The following is a 13,863-nucleotide window of genomic DNA, read 5'->3' as shown; positions in this document are numbered from 1 at the left end:
TAAATTCTATAAATCAATATAAAAGCTACAGACAGTTATCAATTAGCAAATTCTAACGTTGCCAATTCCATGTATAAAAATGTCTGACTTTTAATTAGTAAAAGTGTCATATAATAAATTCCACAAATTAGTAGATAATCTACTGACAGTAATAATTTTACAAATTTTAACATTACAATTCCATGTATAAAAATGGTCTGACCATTAATTGGTACAAATGTCATATAATAAATTCTACAGATCATTCTAAAATCTACTAACAGTCATAATTTTGTAAATTTTAACATTGCAATTCCATGTATGACAACGTTCTGTCTTCTAATTGGTACAATTCTCATGTAATAAATTCTATAGATCAATATAAAAGCTACAGACAATGATCAATTTGCAAATTTTAACATTGCCAATTCCAGGTATAAAAACATTCGGACTTTTAATTGAGGTTATGCAATAAATTCTAGAAATCAATATAAAAGCTACAGACAGTAATCAATTAGCAAATTCTAACATTGCAATTCCATGTATAAAAATGGTCTGACCATTAATTAGTACAAATGTCATACAATAAATTCTACAGATCATTCTAAAATCTACTGACAGTCATAATTTTGCAAATTTTATCATTGCAATTCCATGTATAAAAATGGTCTGACCATTAATTGGTACAAATGTAATACAATAAATTCCACAAATCATTCTAAAATCCAGTGACATTAATAATTTTGCAAATTTTAACATTGCAATTCCACATCAAATAATTTCAATACGATCATGTTGCATCCACGTTAACTAACGATTCCAATTAACAAAAACCTTGATTCCTTTATTGAAGATCGATACATTCCTCGTTTCTGTTAACCCATTTTTCGTGTGGAGGTACATGTCCCCGGTATATATGTGACATTCTATCAGTTAAGCCACCCCAAGTCGGCCGGTGATCTAATTTAATTGACACCCTAATAGCGAGCCTGCACAGCCGTTAGAGTTCCGGGTACGGTGCTTGAGTGCTCGAGGAGAAGGATGAAAATATAAGGGTGGTTAGCTGGTAGACGCATGGGGCGAAGACAATTGAATTTCATGGGGGTTTGGCCGCTTAACCAGCTAATTGGTTTGTTCATGTTACTACGAGTACATAACTTGTCTCGCTATCAAGCTTGCTCAATATTTAACCACACTTTTCACTTTCCTCGGATCGACGGTATCGTTGGGAAATAAACCTGAACGTATACTGAAACACGGATTACAAACTCAAACACGTGTGCTCGTTAGAATCTACAATTTAAGATGTGTCCCAAAAGTAAGATCGAAGTGTTCATTGACAATTAATACTGAACCTATTTTTGTATAATAAATATAATATTTTTTATCAGGTTAGCTTCCGTTGTCAATAGGGAATATACATAGTAAAGATGAAAGTAGAGAATCTTCAGTCTCCAATGTCTTGGAACGGTCTAGCAAAACGTATTAAAAATAATTAATAGTTCCATTTTGGAGATATCGTAATTTAAATGAAGAGCAGTTTCGAAACTAGCAGCAAATGTATTACGTGGGAAACAAATAAAAATTTCAATATTGTTGGAAAAGTTTTTCATTCCCATGTTGGCAAACATGTGTATGTTGGAGGTATTTCTTTTTACCTCGTTGGCAGGCGTGTGCCCCGTCTTTTGTTTTAGTATAGTAATAGTATAACACTGGACAGAACCAGTCAGTACGATGTATGCAACGATACGTGTCATAAGCATTAAACATAACCTAAGATGTGTCATTTTATTGTCCATTACTATAACCTCTGTTACAAATATGTACATTTGTATAAATATAGCAGCAACGAAAATCGTCTGTGTGAAAATTTCAATTTCTCAATATATAACCATAACTTTCGCAGCCAATTGTGGCAATTTAAGGATTTATTAATTTACTCGAAGCATACGCCGTTATAATTTTTAATACATAAACTTGTACGATTAAATAATATAAACTAGTCCAAATATTGTATTATTCATCAAATTTTTTCATTTGTTACATACAAAGCAAATGAAAATTTCGATACCCACGTTTGTACTGATAAATGATCGAGGAAAAGCGACCGTGTTTAAATTTCAATTTTGATAATAAAATTTCTAACGCCACAAACTTGTACGATTAAATAATATAAATTACTAAAAATATTATTTCTACCGTGGAAATATGTATTAATTAATATTTGCACAAACGACCAGGTACGTTTGGCCCGCAAACGTATAACAGACGAATTATATAAATATGAGAGGGAGAATATAAATAGAGCTAGTAAATTATACGAATCGGGGCTCGCTGTATTTTCGCGTAGGGAGTAAATGAATTCCCCGCCGCTATTCCGGCCAGGCAAGCCACTAAGAAGAGGAAACTGTGCCCCTTTACGGCACTTTCATGAAGTGAATATTTAACTTTACGTCTTGCGGGTTAAAAATGCTGACCCGCCGGCAGAGGTTTAAAAAGTTGGCGAAGCACTGAGATAAAAGATAACGGCTGATAAAACTTGCTCAAAGTTCCGCGCCAGACACCGCGGCGCTCGCGTTAGGCACGTCGGGATTACTACGCTTCAACAATTAAAAAAGTTTCTATTCCTTTTTGATAAGCACTTATCAAATTTTTCCCACGAACCTGCCATTCCTTCGTCGGCTCGAAGTCTTTCTTTTCCAGCCGGTGAATATATTTTTTATGAAAACTTTTCTCCGAACGATACGATTATATCATCTCTATCGAGGTTATGAGAATCATTTTCTTAAATAATATTGTCCGACTCGCGAGTACGAACATTACGACGACTTAACTTTGCTTTACAAATATCTTCGACGATATTTTGGAGCTTCTTTCGAAACTTTCGATTAAAAATCAGCGAATTTTCCACGAAGATGGAAGAGAAAATGTTTTGGCAAAAATATATTTTATTTACAGGACGAAGTAATGTAATTTTTTTCGATAATATGATGTTATTTGGATTTAAATGTAGGATGTCGACGTCTTATGTAGCATACATTCATAGTATTGTGATATTTTTGAAATATTTATATACAAAGTAGTTTATTTAAAAAGCGAATCTATCGAAGATTTTTGTAATGTTTATATATTTTACAATCCTGTTACAAGGAAATAAAATAGAAAAAATAAATCCTACGTTCGTTTTAGGAAGAGTAGGCCCCGGAGGGATTCGAACCCTCGATCTCCTGTTTACTAGACAGGCGCTTTAACCAACTAAGCCACGGCGCCGTTGAGATTCAATACGATATTATTGTATATAATATTAGATTCATAGAACCTGTCAATTTAACGGATTACAAATTCCATACTTACAAATACAAAATTCATAAATATTATTTGTTAACTATTTCTGTTGAATTCTATTAACGTAATGTTGGAGATATGTATAATTTGAATAGAAATAAAAACCCGTCGGTCGACATTGCAAATCGTTTACTATAATTTCTGATTTAGATTAAACGATATTGTTTAACGATTAATTAACATTTTAGATTGTTAAATCTAAATCCACGTCATTATCAAACCGCTTACAATTCACAATAAGATAACGTATATATGCATAACCTGATTGCACATCGTGTTTCCGAAATACGATTTAGTTCTTTGTGAATGCATAACGAGGCCGTAATCAGTATTCCGTCTATCGCGAGATTCCCCGTAATTTCACCGTGGAAATAGATTAAAGACGTAGCCCGGGGCAAAGAAGTATTTCCGTTTCGGCGAGTTATCTCGCGCGTCCCGTTAACCACTAATAATCCGTGAAATTAGATTGCTCGTTGTTCGATAATTTCTCATTAATTTGGTCGTTAATATTGAAAATCTTACCGAGGAATCCGCCGCGAGCTTTACCACGAGCTGATCCAATCGGACCCGTTGACTTGAACGATGCATTTTAAATCGTTCTTTTCGCGGATTTAACATAAAAAAAATATACAGGGTGTTCGACCACTTCTGGGAAAAATTTTAATGAGAAATTCTAGAGACCAAAATAAGACGAAAATAATGAATACGAATTTGTTGATCGAGGCTTTTTTAGAAAGTTATTAACGTATAGACCTTACGTCTTTCTGGTCACACGGTATATTTTTGATAAACAATTTTTTTCTCGAAAGTACGTAGGATTTTGAGGGTATGTCTAATCACCAAAAAATGATCGTAATTGACCCTCGCAGCTAAAAATATTTTTTTTGGAACGATTTGGAATTTTTTAATTTTGTCGAAAAATTTGTCCACCTACTCGAATTTTTTTCTCGAAAATGGTTAGGATTTCGACGGTATGTCTAATCATAAAAAATGATCGTAATTGATCCCCGCAACTAAAAATAATTTTTTTGGAAGGATTTGGAATTTTTCAATTTCGCTGAAAAATGTCTACACCTTCTTGAATTTTTTTTTCGAAAACGGTTAGGATTTCGAGGGTATGTCTAATCAACAAAAATGATTGTAATTGACCCCCGCAGTTAAAAATAATTTTTTCAGAATGATTTGAAATTTTTCAATCTGCCATTCTACAGACCGAACTTTAAACGTTAATAACTTTCTAACGAAGCCTCGATCAACAAATTGGTATTTTTAATTTTCATCTTATTTTGGCCTCCAGAAACATTTTTGTTTCTAAACTAAAAAATGTTCTCAGATAGGCAAGAAATATTCGACTTATCGCCACGAGTGGTAAAATGGCCAAAATGGAGGCGGAGAGCACGGCCCAGGAGGGGGTAAATACAGAGGTACAGTCTTGTTCCCATGTGCGCGAAAAGAAGAGAGCCACGCTAAGAGAGTCGAGGAAGATAGTGTGAAGATAGATGTATGGATAAAGAGCGGACGAGGGAGGCGAGAAGACAGAGAGAAAGAGAGTATCGGGTGCTCCTCGTAAATTCTCGCGAATAGCTTCAAGTAAAATATAGAGGTGGCTACGTTCCGCATATGTCATTCCTGCTCTTTCTCGCTCACTTTACGAACACTCGCGAACGGTCACGTAGAGACGGATAGACGCGCGAATGTGTTTTAATCCAGTGCTTCTCAAATTCCTGTTCCGCCAACTAAAGTCGCCCGATAGTTTTGATCGGAAATTAGTGACGATCGAAAATTAGCTTTTTGACGAGGAGACATTTCGATCGTTTGTAAAGCGAGTTCTATCATAGAAACTGATAAGGGGACCTTACAGTAATGGAAATCGCTTTCGAAACAGTAGTAGGCACAAGTTATAGTACATACTTGGTATCAAAAACCCTAAAGGGTTTCTTCAAAATGGGCCTTCTTTAACTTCTAAAATTATTTAACACAAATTAGCTAAACCAGTTATGGTTAAGTTGGCCAAGTGATTGAGAACGAGTCTTGAAGGTAGTACGGTTCGAATCCCTGTTGTTGTTGCTATTTTTTTCTATTTTTTTAATACAACTTTGAAATGAAAAAATATTTTATTTATTTATGTATTTAATGTTAACTCTATATGACATCAATATTAATTGTAAAATAAATAAAATTTCTTGTTAGGTGTATGTCATTGTAAAAAGGTTATGTTTATAAAAACGTAACCTGTGCTTCCTCAAAATTATGTTTTTATTGTGAATATCATATGAAGTATTGTACAGAATTTAAAAAAGAATTAATCTTACAATATTTCCCATTGACAATAAGTTTCTGTAGCCGAATGGTGTGGCAGTTGCAATGGTTTGGAAAGTACTATTAGTGTTCATAGTGGCGATATGAACAATGAATACAGGATTCACCTGACAATACCCTGACAATAAACACATACTGCTATTTTATTACTGTTTCTATTTTCTATATTAAAAATTTATGTTTTTCGTTTAAGCAATTAATATTGATGTCATATAGGATTAACATTGAAAGCAAAAATAAAATCTGTAATCTGTAATCTTCTCAACCGAATACATTCGTATGCAGCATGCAGGATGCGATTTATTCCACAGAAAGAAGCGCAATTGCACTTTTCAGATGCATCGTTGCACTTCAACGAAAAACTGAAGTCGCAGGAATTTGACGATTTTTCCTAGTAATATTCCCATTTATCTTCAGTCGGATAAGAGACACGTACACCTATATACAAAGGATGTAGGCCATGAAATTTTTACAATAAAAATTGTAGGGATCAAATAGAGCCTGGGTGTAGATTTGTCCTTTACTCGATGATTCGAGAAAATCGAGCCCCGATCGGAGGTCGAGAAAGTTTGAGAGACGCTGGCCTAACTTGCATAAACGGCGGTGCCGTTTGGAGCGCCGCTCCGCGTGGGCGGCGAACGAAAGAAAGAGAAAAGGCGAAAGAGCGGAGAGCAAATCGTGGGGACATTTCACACGCGAGAGAGCACATGCTCGAGCCAGCAACTAGGAAAGTACATTGGAAAGGACAGAACAAGATGCGTGCCCGATGAAAGTACGTATTCCGGTGTTGGTGTTACGATTCTACCAGCGTGAACTGGTTTCTCTACACTATTCTTTTTTCTTCATTTCCTTTATTCGCGATGTTTGACATCTTCGATTTTGACATTTTCATCCGACAATCGTCTCGTTTCCCTCGGCACGCGTAATTGTCGGCTGAGAATTTATTACTTAGCCCGCGTTATTCTTCCGCCATTTCAAGATGGAGATCAGCAATTGTCAGATATTTTATTCAATTATTCATTCAACTGCCTGAGCGATAGACAGACAGGCATTTATTTGTGTCTCAAAGTTAAGGTTAGATTGCCTTAATTTAACTTATTCAATCGATCACTGTATTCATAGAAAAACTTTAGTAAATTTTGTTGATCGAAATTTTACTAATTGCGATCTGAACAGTAAAATTAAAGATGGCGTTGAAGTGGTAATGAAGGATACACTACAGCATGGCGAATATTTTATTTTTTTTTTACAATTGTCATGTAATGAATTCTACAAATTAGTATAAAAATTAGTACAAAATAATATTGCAATTTCATTTATAAAAAAATTCTGACTTTTAATTGGTACAATTGTCACATGATAAACTACACAAATTAGTAGAAAATCGACTGACATTAATAATTTTGCAAATTTTATCATTGCAATTCCATGTATAAAAACATTCGACCTTTAATTGATGTCATGTAAGAAATTTTACAAATTAGAACAAAATCTATTGACAGTAATAATTTTGCAAATTTTAACAGTGCAATTCCATGTATAAAAATGTACTGACTTTTAATTGGTACAATTGTCACATGATAAATTCCACAAATTAGTAGAAAATCTACTGAAATTAATAATTTTGCACATTTTAACATTGCAATTCCATGTATAAAAATGTACCGACTTTTAATTGGTACAATTATCATATTATAAATTCTACAAATGATTTTATTGGTTTTATTTTTTATTCAATTGGTTTTATTTTCTTTTCGTAATACGCAAAAGTAAAGTTTTGTTATACTTGGAACGATTATGCTGGAACGTTGAGGTGGAAGTTAAATCGTCTCGTAAGTCATTATTTTCGAATGTGAATCGTACGAAGGGCAAAAGATGAAACAGACACAAAGAACATTTCACTCTGTTAAAAACCGTGTGTCAGAAAGCCTATAAATAAGATTTGTCAGTTTTTGGCACGGAAACGTGAAAAATTCCGTCGACTCTGATATGACAGGTTAGATTATTAACACTAGATTTGCTATAGATGCTGGCTCCTTTCTACCTCGTCGCCCTCGACTATTCGAATCATATACAGAAACAAATAGGAAGACGATCGTAAAAAAATACTGGTCATTGATTACAATTTATGAAACTCAATTTGTGTTTACAAATTTACCCCAACGCTGTTCGTACTTTGAAATCTAACTTTGTCTCGAAAATATTGAACATAAATTCGTTTAACACTAGATTTACGAGTATTGATCACACATATATTCATTGATACCTTTCATGTTGACAATCACCTTAAAATACGATTTTTCTTTTAATTAGAATATGTATTCTTGCCATTGCATCGATCAAACTCAACATAAGTTAAAAAATAATATTTACGACGTTCTGCAATTTTAAATATGGAATCAGACATCCATCAAATTGACGACTTCCATAAATCTAGTATTAAATATCAAAGAACTTTAGAATTTTTTTTATAAGATGATAGAAAAAGGTACTAAATTGTGAATGGCGGAAGCAATGAAAAACAAATCAAAAGACAGTTTTTCTAAAAAAATTGAAATTGCTTCTGAAGATATGACAAACTATATCCACACTATGCATAACTTCTTAACAAAGAATTTACGGATTTTACTTGTAGAACACACTGCTGAGATATGCACGGAAAAAATGCAGGACACCGTCTATAGCAGCTCATGCAAACGATGTTCGTTACTTCGAAAAAATGCCATTTTGCTTCGTTTTGTCCGCGCGCTGCGCGGCGGTTATCAGTTCCCGGAAACGAAATAATTTTTCCCTTCGAGGTTCGAGGCAAATAACGCGAAATATCGTTCTTGGTGGGAAGGCCGTCGCGAGGGATGGAGGGGCAAAACCGGGGGAAGAGAGCGACCATGGTAAGCTCGAAAAGCTCGAAAAGCTCGAAAAGCCCGAAAGAGAGTGTCACGTTTCCATGGAAACCTGGTGGGGCAACTCCGCCTCTGGACTTGCCGGTTCGATATCCTCTCGTCGGCTCCCTCGCTCCAACGTCAACGTGCTCTACATTTTTCCAAGCCTGGACTCGCCAAGCATTTTGCCCGGTTGGTTCAGCAGAAGAAGAGAGACCGACGAGTGAGGGAGGGGAAGAGCAGCGAGAGGGGAGGAGGGAGGGAGGGAGGGACGAGGAACTTCCGATGGCAGAGCGGCGATCTGAAAAAACCTCTTTTTTCCAACGAGATGCTTCGATACTTTCGAGTCGTTCGAGGACCCTCGCCCATCGTACTTTCGTACTCATAACCCAATTTCCATTCCGCGCACTGCTACTTTCGGTTATATTAGTCGAAGGTAGCAAAAGCACGGAGCGGTTTTCAAGTACGTTTAATGGAAGACAGTTGTTCGACCATCGAAAGCGTAAAACATTCTAATCTCGACATATCCACACGTCTCCTCTTCGCTGAATTCGTCAATTTCAAATTCCACGCTTACGATTCGGACGTTTACTTTCGAAATGGCGGCCATTTTCGGATAAAATCGCGAGAACGAGAAATTTAATGTAATCTAATATGTCTCGTTACTACGAAACATATATCGACAACATTGAGAGAGTTCAGCACCTTCGTCTTGTCCCATACCTCTTGAATCACATAATTATGATGACTTATTTATTAACATTGATCTTCAAACATTGCACAATAGAAGAAAAATTACAGATATTATCTTTGTAAGTGAGCTAATCAAAGGTCATGTTTCGTGTTCAACGATTACTCAATTATTTCCTTTGTGTGTACCATCTAGATATTTGAGATATCACAATGATTAATCATGCAAATTTTGTACACACTAAAACTGATTTAATCGAACGATCATTAGAAAGCCTAAAATTATCCTTGCAACGTATTGTAAATTAATTTATTCTGTTAAAATTTATAAGCGATAATGACTATGCAAAATCCACATTTGTAGTTCCTTACATGTTACATCTTTTGTACTAAAGGGTTTATTCTCGTTAATAAATGAACAATACTAATAATAATATATACGATAAATAGGAATCACTTGTTATCGATTATAAATATTCGACTGTTATTTTTGAGATCGAAGTTCAATGGTAACCTTATTTCGATAAGTACAGCTGCCGACTGGCGCCATTAAACGTCTCTAACCAATCAGAAACTGCTCTCGAAATAAGTATCATTAATATTCATTTAAATAATATCTCACATATAATGTCATCGAACGTAGATAAAACTAAAACAATTATCTTTCAAAGTATCCATTTTGTTTCAGTTCGATATCGTTCTCATTGAAAAAAACTGTTCTCAAAATAAGTATCATTTCATTAAATAATAACTCATATATAACGTCATCGAACGTACATAAAACTAAAACAATTATCTTTCAAAGTATCCATTTTGTTTCAGTTCGATATCGTTCTCATTAAAAAAAACTGTTCTCAAAACAAGTATCACTAATATTCACTTAAATAATATCTCACATATAACGTCATCTAACGTATATAAAACTAAAACAATTATCTTTCAAAGTATCCATTTTGTTTCAGTTCGATATCGTTCTCATTAAAAAAAACTGTTCTCAAAACAAGTATCACTAATATTCACTTAAATAATATCTCACATATAACGTCATCGAACGTATATAAAACTAAAACAATTATCTTTCAAAGTGTCCATTTTGTTTCAGTTCGATATCGTTCTGATTGAAAAAGAAACCTACTAACAAACTGCACGCGAGAATATCGTTTTGGTGGTTCAGGCAAAAAGGAGGAGCCCAGTAGCAGTGGTTTTCTTTTTCTTTTAAGAGAAGACAGAAAGTCATCTCGGCTCTCGACGGGGTCGGATAGAATTTAGGTTAATTCTGCAGTAGCTCTGGGGCAGGTGAGCTCCCTTCTAAGATTCTCAGTCACCGAATTTCGCGCGAATAACTTTCAAGCGGCGCGCGCAAAACGTGGTAAAAGCTAACCTTACCGATATCACGGCTGGACGTGACTGCGACGGCGGTCCGAGGTCGAGGAACGTAGGTTTAATTTCGTTGAGTGCATCCAACGGATGATCCGACGGGTCGACGATACCCTCTGAATATTAGTCTATTCAGGAACATGTGCATGTAAGTCGTTATGCGCGGGCGCAGTAGCGATGGGCATTCAATGCATCCTCGAGTTCGTTTTCAAGTAAATCCGTCGTCTTAACGTTTTGAATGCTGTTCGGTGTTCATTGTCCAAGACAATGGTTGGCAAAATACCAGATAAAAAGGTTCGAGGGACCGGCAGCGTGACTTTGAGACAGGTACTATGTTATTATTTAAACAACGAGGTTACGTTCGAGTCAAAAAAACATAACAGTAGGGCCCCGATTATCCGAGGTAATATGAATCGAGACTAACTCGTACAATACAAAAGGATCGATTGGTGTTCGTAAATCGTGTAATAAAATTCTGATAAACTTTTTGATAATGTAATATTGGAATATTTAAGTTTAATTATGTAATTGTTTGATCGAGTGAAGGTGTATTGGGAACAAAATGAATGTTTAATTCCATTTTCATTAATTAATTTTCATCCATAATTCATTAAGAGATTTCCTTTCAAATGCTTTTGCCTCTTTCCTATTACAAATAAAAATCAATAACCATTTATGTGTATTAACCAAAAAAATAGAGAACAATTAAGAAAACATGACTTTAGAGGTTAAGACAAATATGGTGTTGAAGATACCAAAGATATAAATGCAATTTAAGTTTTTTTATGTATATGTATAATTCTATTTACTGTTTTTTATTTAGTCTGTGTAAAAAACAGTTATAGGTATGAAATATACTGCTATTGCATTTCTAATTTGAAATAAATTTTTAATCATACTTTGATAGCATCTAAGAATTTTGTATTAAATTATTATTGATAATCATCAAGGAAGACCAAAATTGTAAAGTAGAAGGCTTTGTAAGCTAATATCTTCTAATGGTAATTTCAAAGTAAAAAACATTTACAGATTTTTAGAAAGTTTTAGAAATTAGAGTTTTTTTATTAAAATTAATTCATTTTATTTAACATCGTTTCTAGCATACTACTTGTTTAGATTCATTGAAAATCTTCACATCTTTGTTAAACAAATTCTAATCTCAGTTCAACGAATTAGACTTGAATTTCTATAGAGACTTTCTATGCAACTTTATGGAAGTTGCTGCAGCATTGTAATCACCAAATGTATTTCTTCTTGTCCTGTAATCTGCGAGTGGATCGAGTATTTTCTTTTGAGTACGTTAAAAGAAAGAAGAAATATAAAGTTTCTTCGATAGTAATTCCGTACAGAGTTACGATTCCAGGTATTTAAAACTGCAGAACTTTAGTTCAGTAAAACGTTTTAAAAAGCGTAGTCTTGAAAAATTGCTTCGAAATTGTTAAAAGTTCGAAAACTTCACGATCAATTTCGTGTTCGTGTTTTATTCTCGGTACGAGAAAACTGAAATCAGACTTATAATTTTCAAAATTCTTCGTTCAAGGTACGCGCATGAACAAGTTAAATTCGATGGAAATAATAATTAAAAAAACTGTTTATTCGAGAAAAAAATAAATTTAATTCTAGTAGTACTGCAACCTTTATTGAAACAATTACTGAATATAATAAATAAAGTGAATTTTTCAAATTTTATTTTATAAAATATTTAACAAATGAAGCTTGCAGAGACTATTACCAAGGTGGAATTCAATTTTTTTGTAACATAATTATTTCCAAAAAACATAATTCAGTAATTTTCACATACTTTAAGATTTTGTATGTGCATTGCAAAGTTTATTTAGAAACTTGACACCATAAATAAATAGAAATTCACTATTTTTTAAATAAAATTCATAAATTCGATAAAGTAATATTTAGAGATACATCACAAACATTTTTAGACACTTAACGCCATAAATAAACAAAAATTGATTTTCCTTAAAATAAAATTCACTAATTTTAAGAGACATACAACAAAGATTTTTATAAACCTGACGCCATAAATAAACAAAAACTCACTATCTTTGAAGTAAAATTCATAAATTCGATAAAGTAGTTTTTAGAGATACATCACAAAGATTTTTATAAACTTGACGTCATAAATAAGCAAAAATTGATTTTCTTTAAAATAAAATTCATTAAAATAAAATATGTGAATTGGATAAAGTAATTCTTAGAGACACACAACAAAGATTTTTAGAAACTTCACGCCATAAATAAATAAAAATTGATTTTCCTTAAAATAAAATATGTAAATTGAATAAAGTAATTCTTAGACACACAACGAAGATTTTTAGAAACTTGACGTCATTAATAAACAAAAATTGATTTTCTTTAAAATAAAATTCACTAATTTTAAGAGACACACAACAAAGATTTTTATAAACTTGACGCCATAAATAAACAAAAATTCACTATTTTTTAAATAAAATTCATAAATTCGATAAAGTAATATTTAGAGATACATCACAAACATTTTTAGACACTTAACGCCATAAATAAACAAAAATTGATTTTCCTTAAAATAAAATTCACTAATTTTAAGAGACATACAACAAAGATTTTTATAAACTTGACGCCATAAATAAACAAAAACTCACTATCTTTGAAATAAAATTCATAAATTCGATAAAGTAGTTTTTAGAGATACATCACAAAGATTTTTATAAACTTGACGTCATAAATAAGCAAAAATTGATTTTCTTTAAAATAAAATTCATTAAAATAAAATATGTGAATTGGATAAAGTAATTCTTAGAGACACACAACAAAGATTTTTAGAAACTTCACGCCATAAATAAATAAAAATTGATTTTCCTTAAAATAAAATATGTGAATTGGATAAAGTAATTTTTGGAGACACACAACAAAGATGTTTAGAAACTTAACCTCATTAATAAACAAAAATTGATTTTCTTTAAAATAAAATTCACTAATTTTAAGAGACACACAACAAAGATTTTTATAAACTTGACGCCATAAATAAACAAAAATTCACTATTTTTTAAATAAAATTCATAAATTCGATAAAGTAATATTTAGAGATACATCACAAACATTTTTAGACACTTAACGCCATAAATAAACAAAAATTGATTTTCCTTAAAATAAAATTCACTAATTTTAAGAGACATACAACAAAGATTTTTATAAACTTGACGCCATAAATAAACAAAAACTCACTATCTTTGAAGTAAAATTCATAAATTCGATAAAGTAGTTTTTAGAGATACATCAC

General features: G+C 32.8%; 1 non-coding gene across 1 annotated transcript; it reads right to left on the bottom strand.

Annotated features, from left to right (window-relative positions):
• Positions 1–3,175: 3,175 nt before the first annotated feature.
• Trnat-agu lies at positions 3,176–3,249 on the bottom strand. Its single transcript has one exon. It is a non-coding gene; the product is annotated as a tRNA-Thr (tRNA).
• Positions 3,250–13,863: the final 10,614 nt, after the last annotated feature.

The sequence above is a fragment of the Colletes gigas genome, unplaced genomic scaffold (assembly GCF_013123115.1).
Source record: "Colletes gigas isolate AHSC1104 unplaced genomic scaffold, ASM1312311v1 Colletes_gigas_Sc00009, whole genome shotgun sequence".
Classification (NCBI taxonomy): Eukaryota; Metazoa; Arthropoda; class Insecta; order Hymenoptera; family Colletidae; genus Colletes; species Colletes gigas.
The sequence above is the reverse complement of the archived record's forward strand: the minus strand, read 5'-3'. Positions and strand labels throughout refer to the sequence as shown.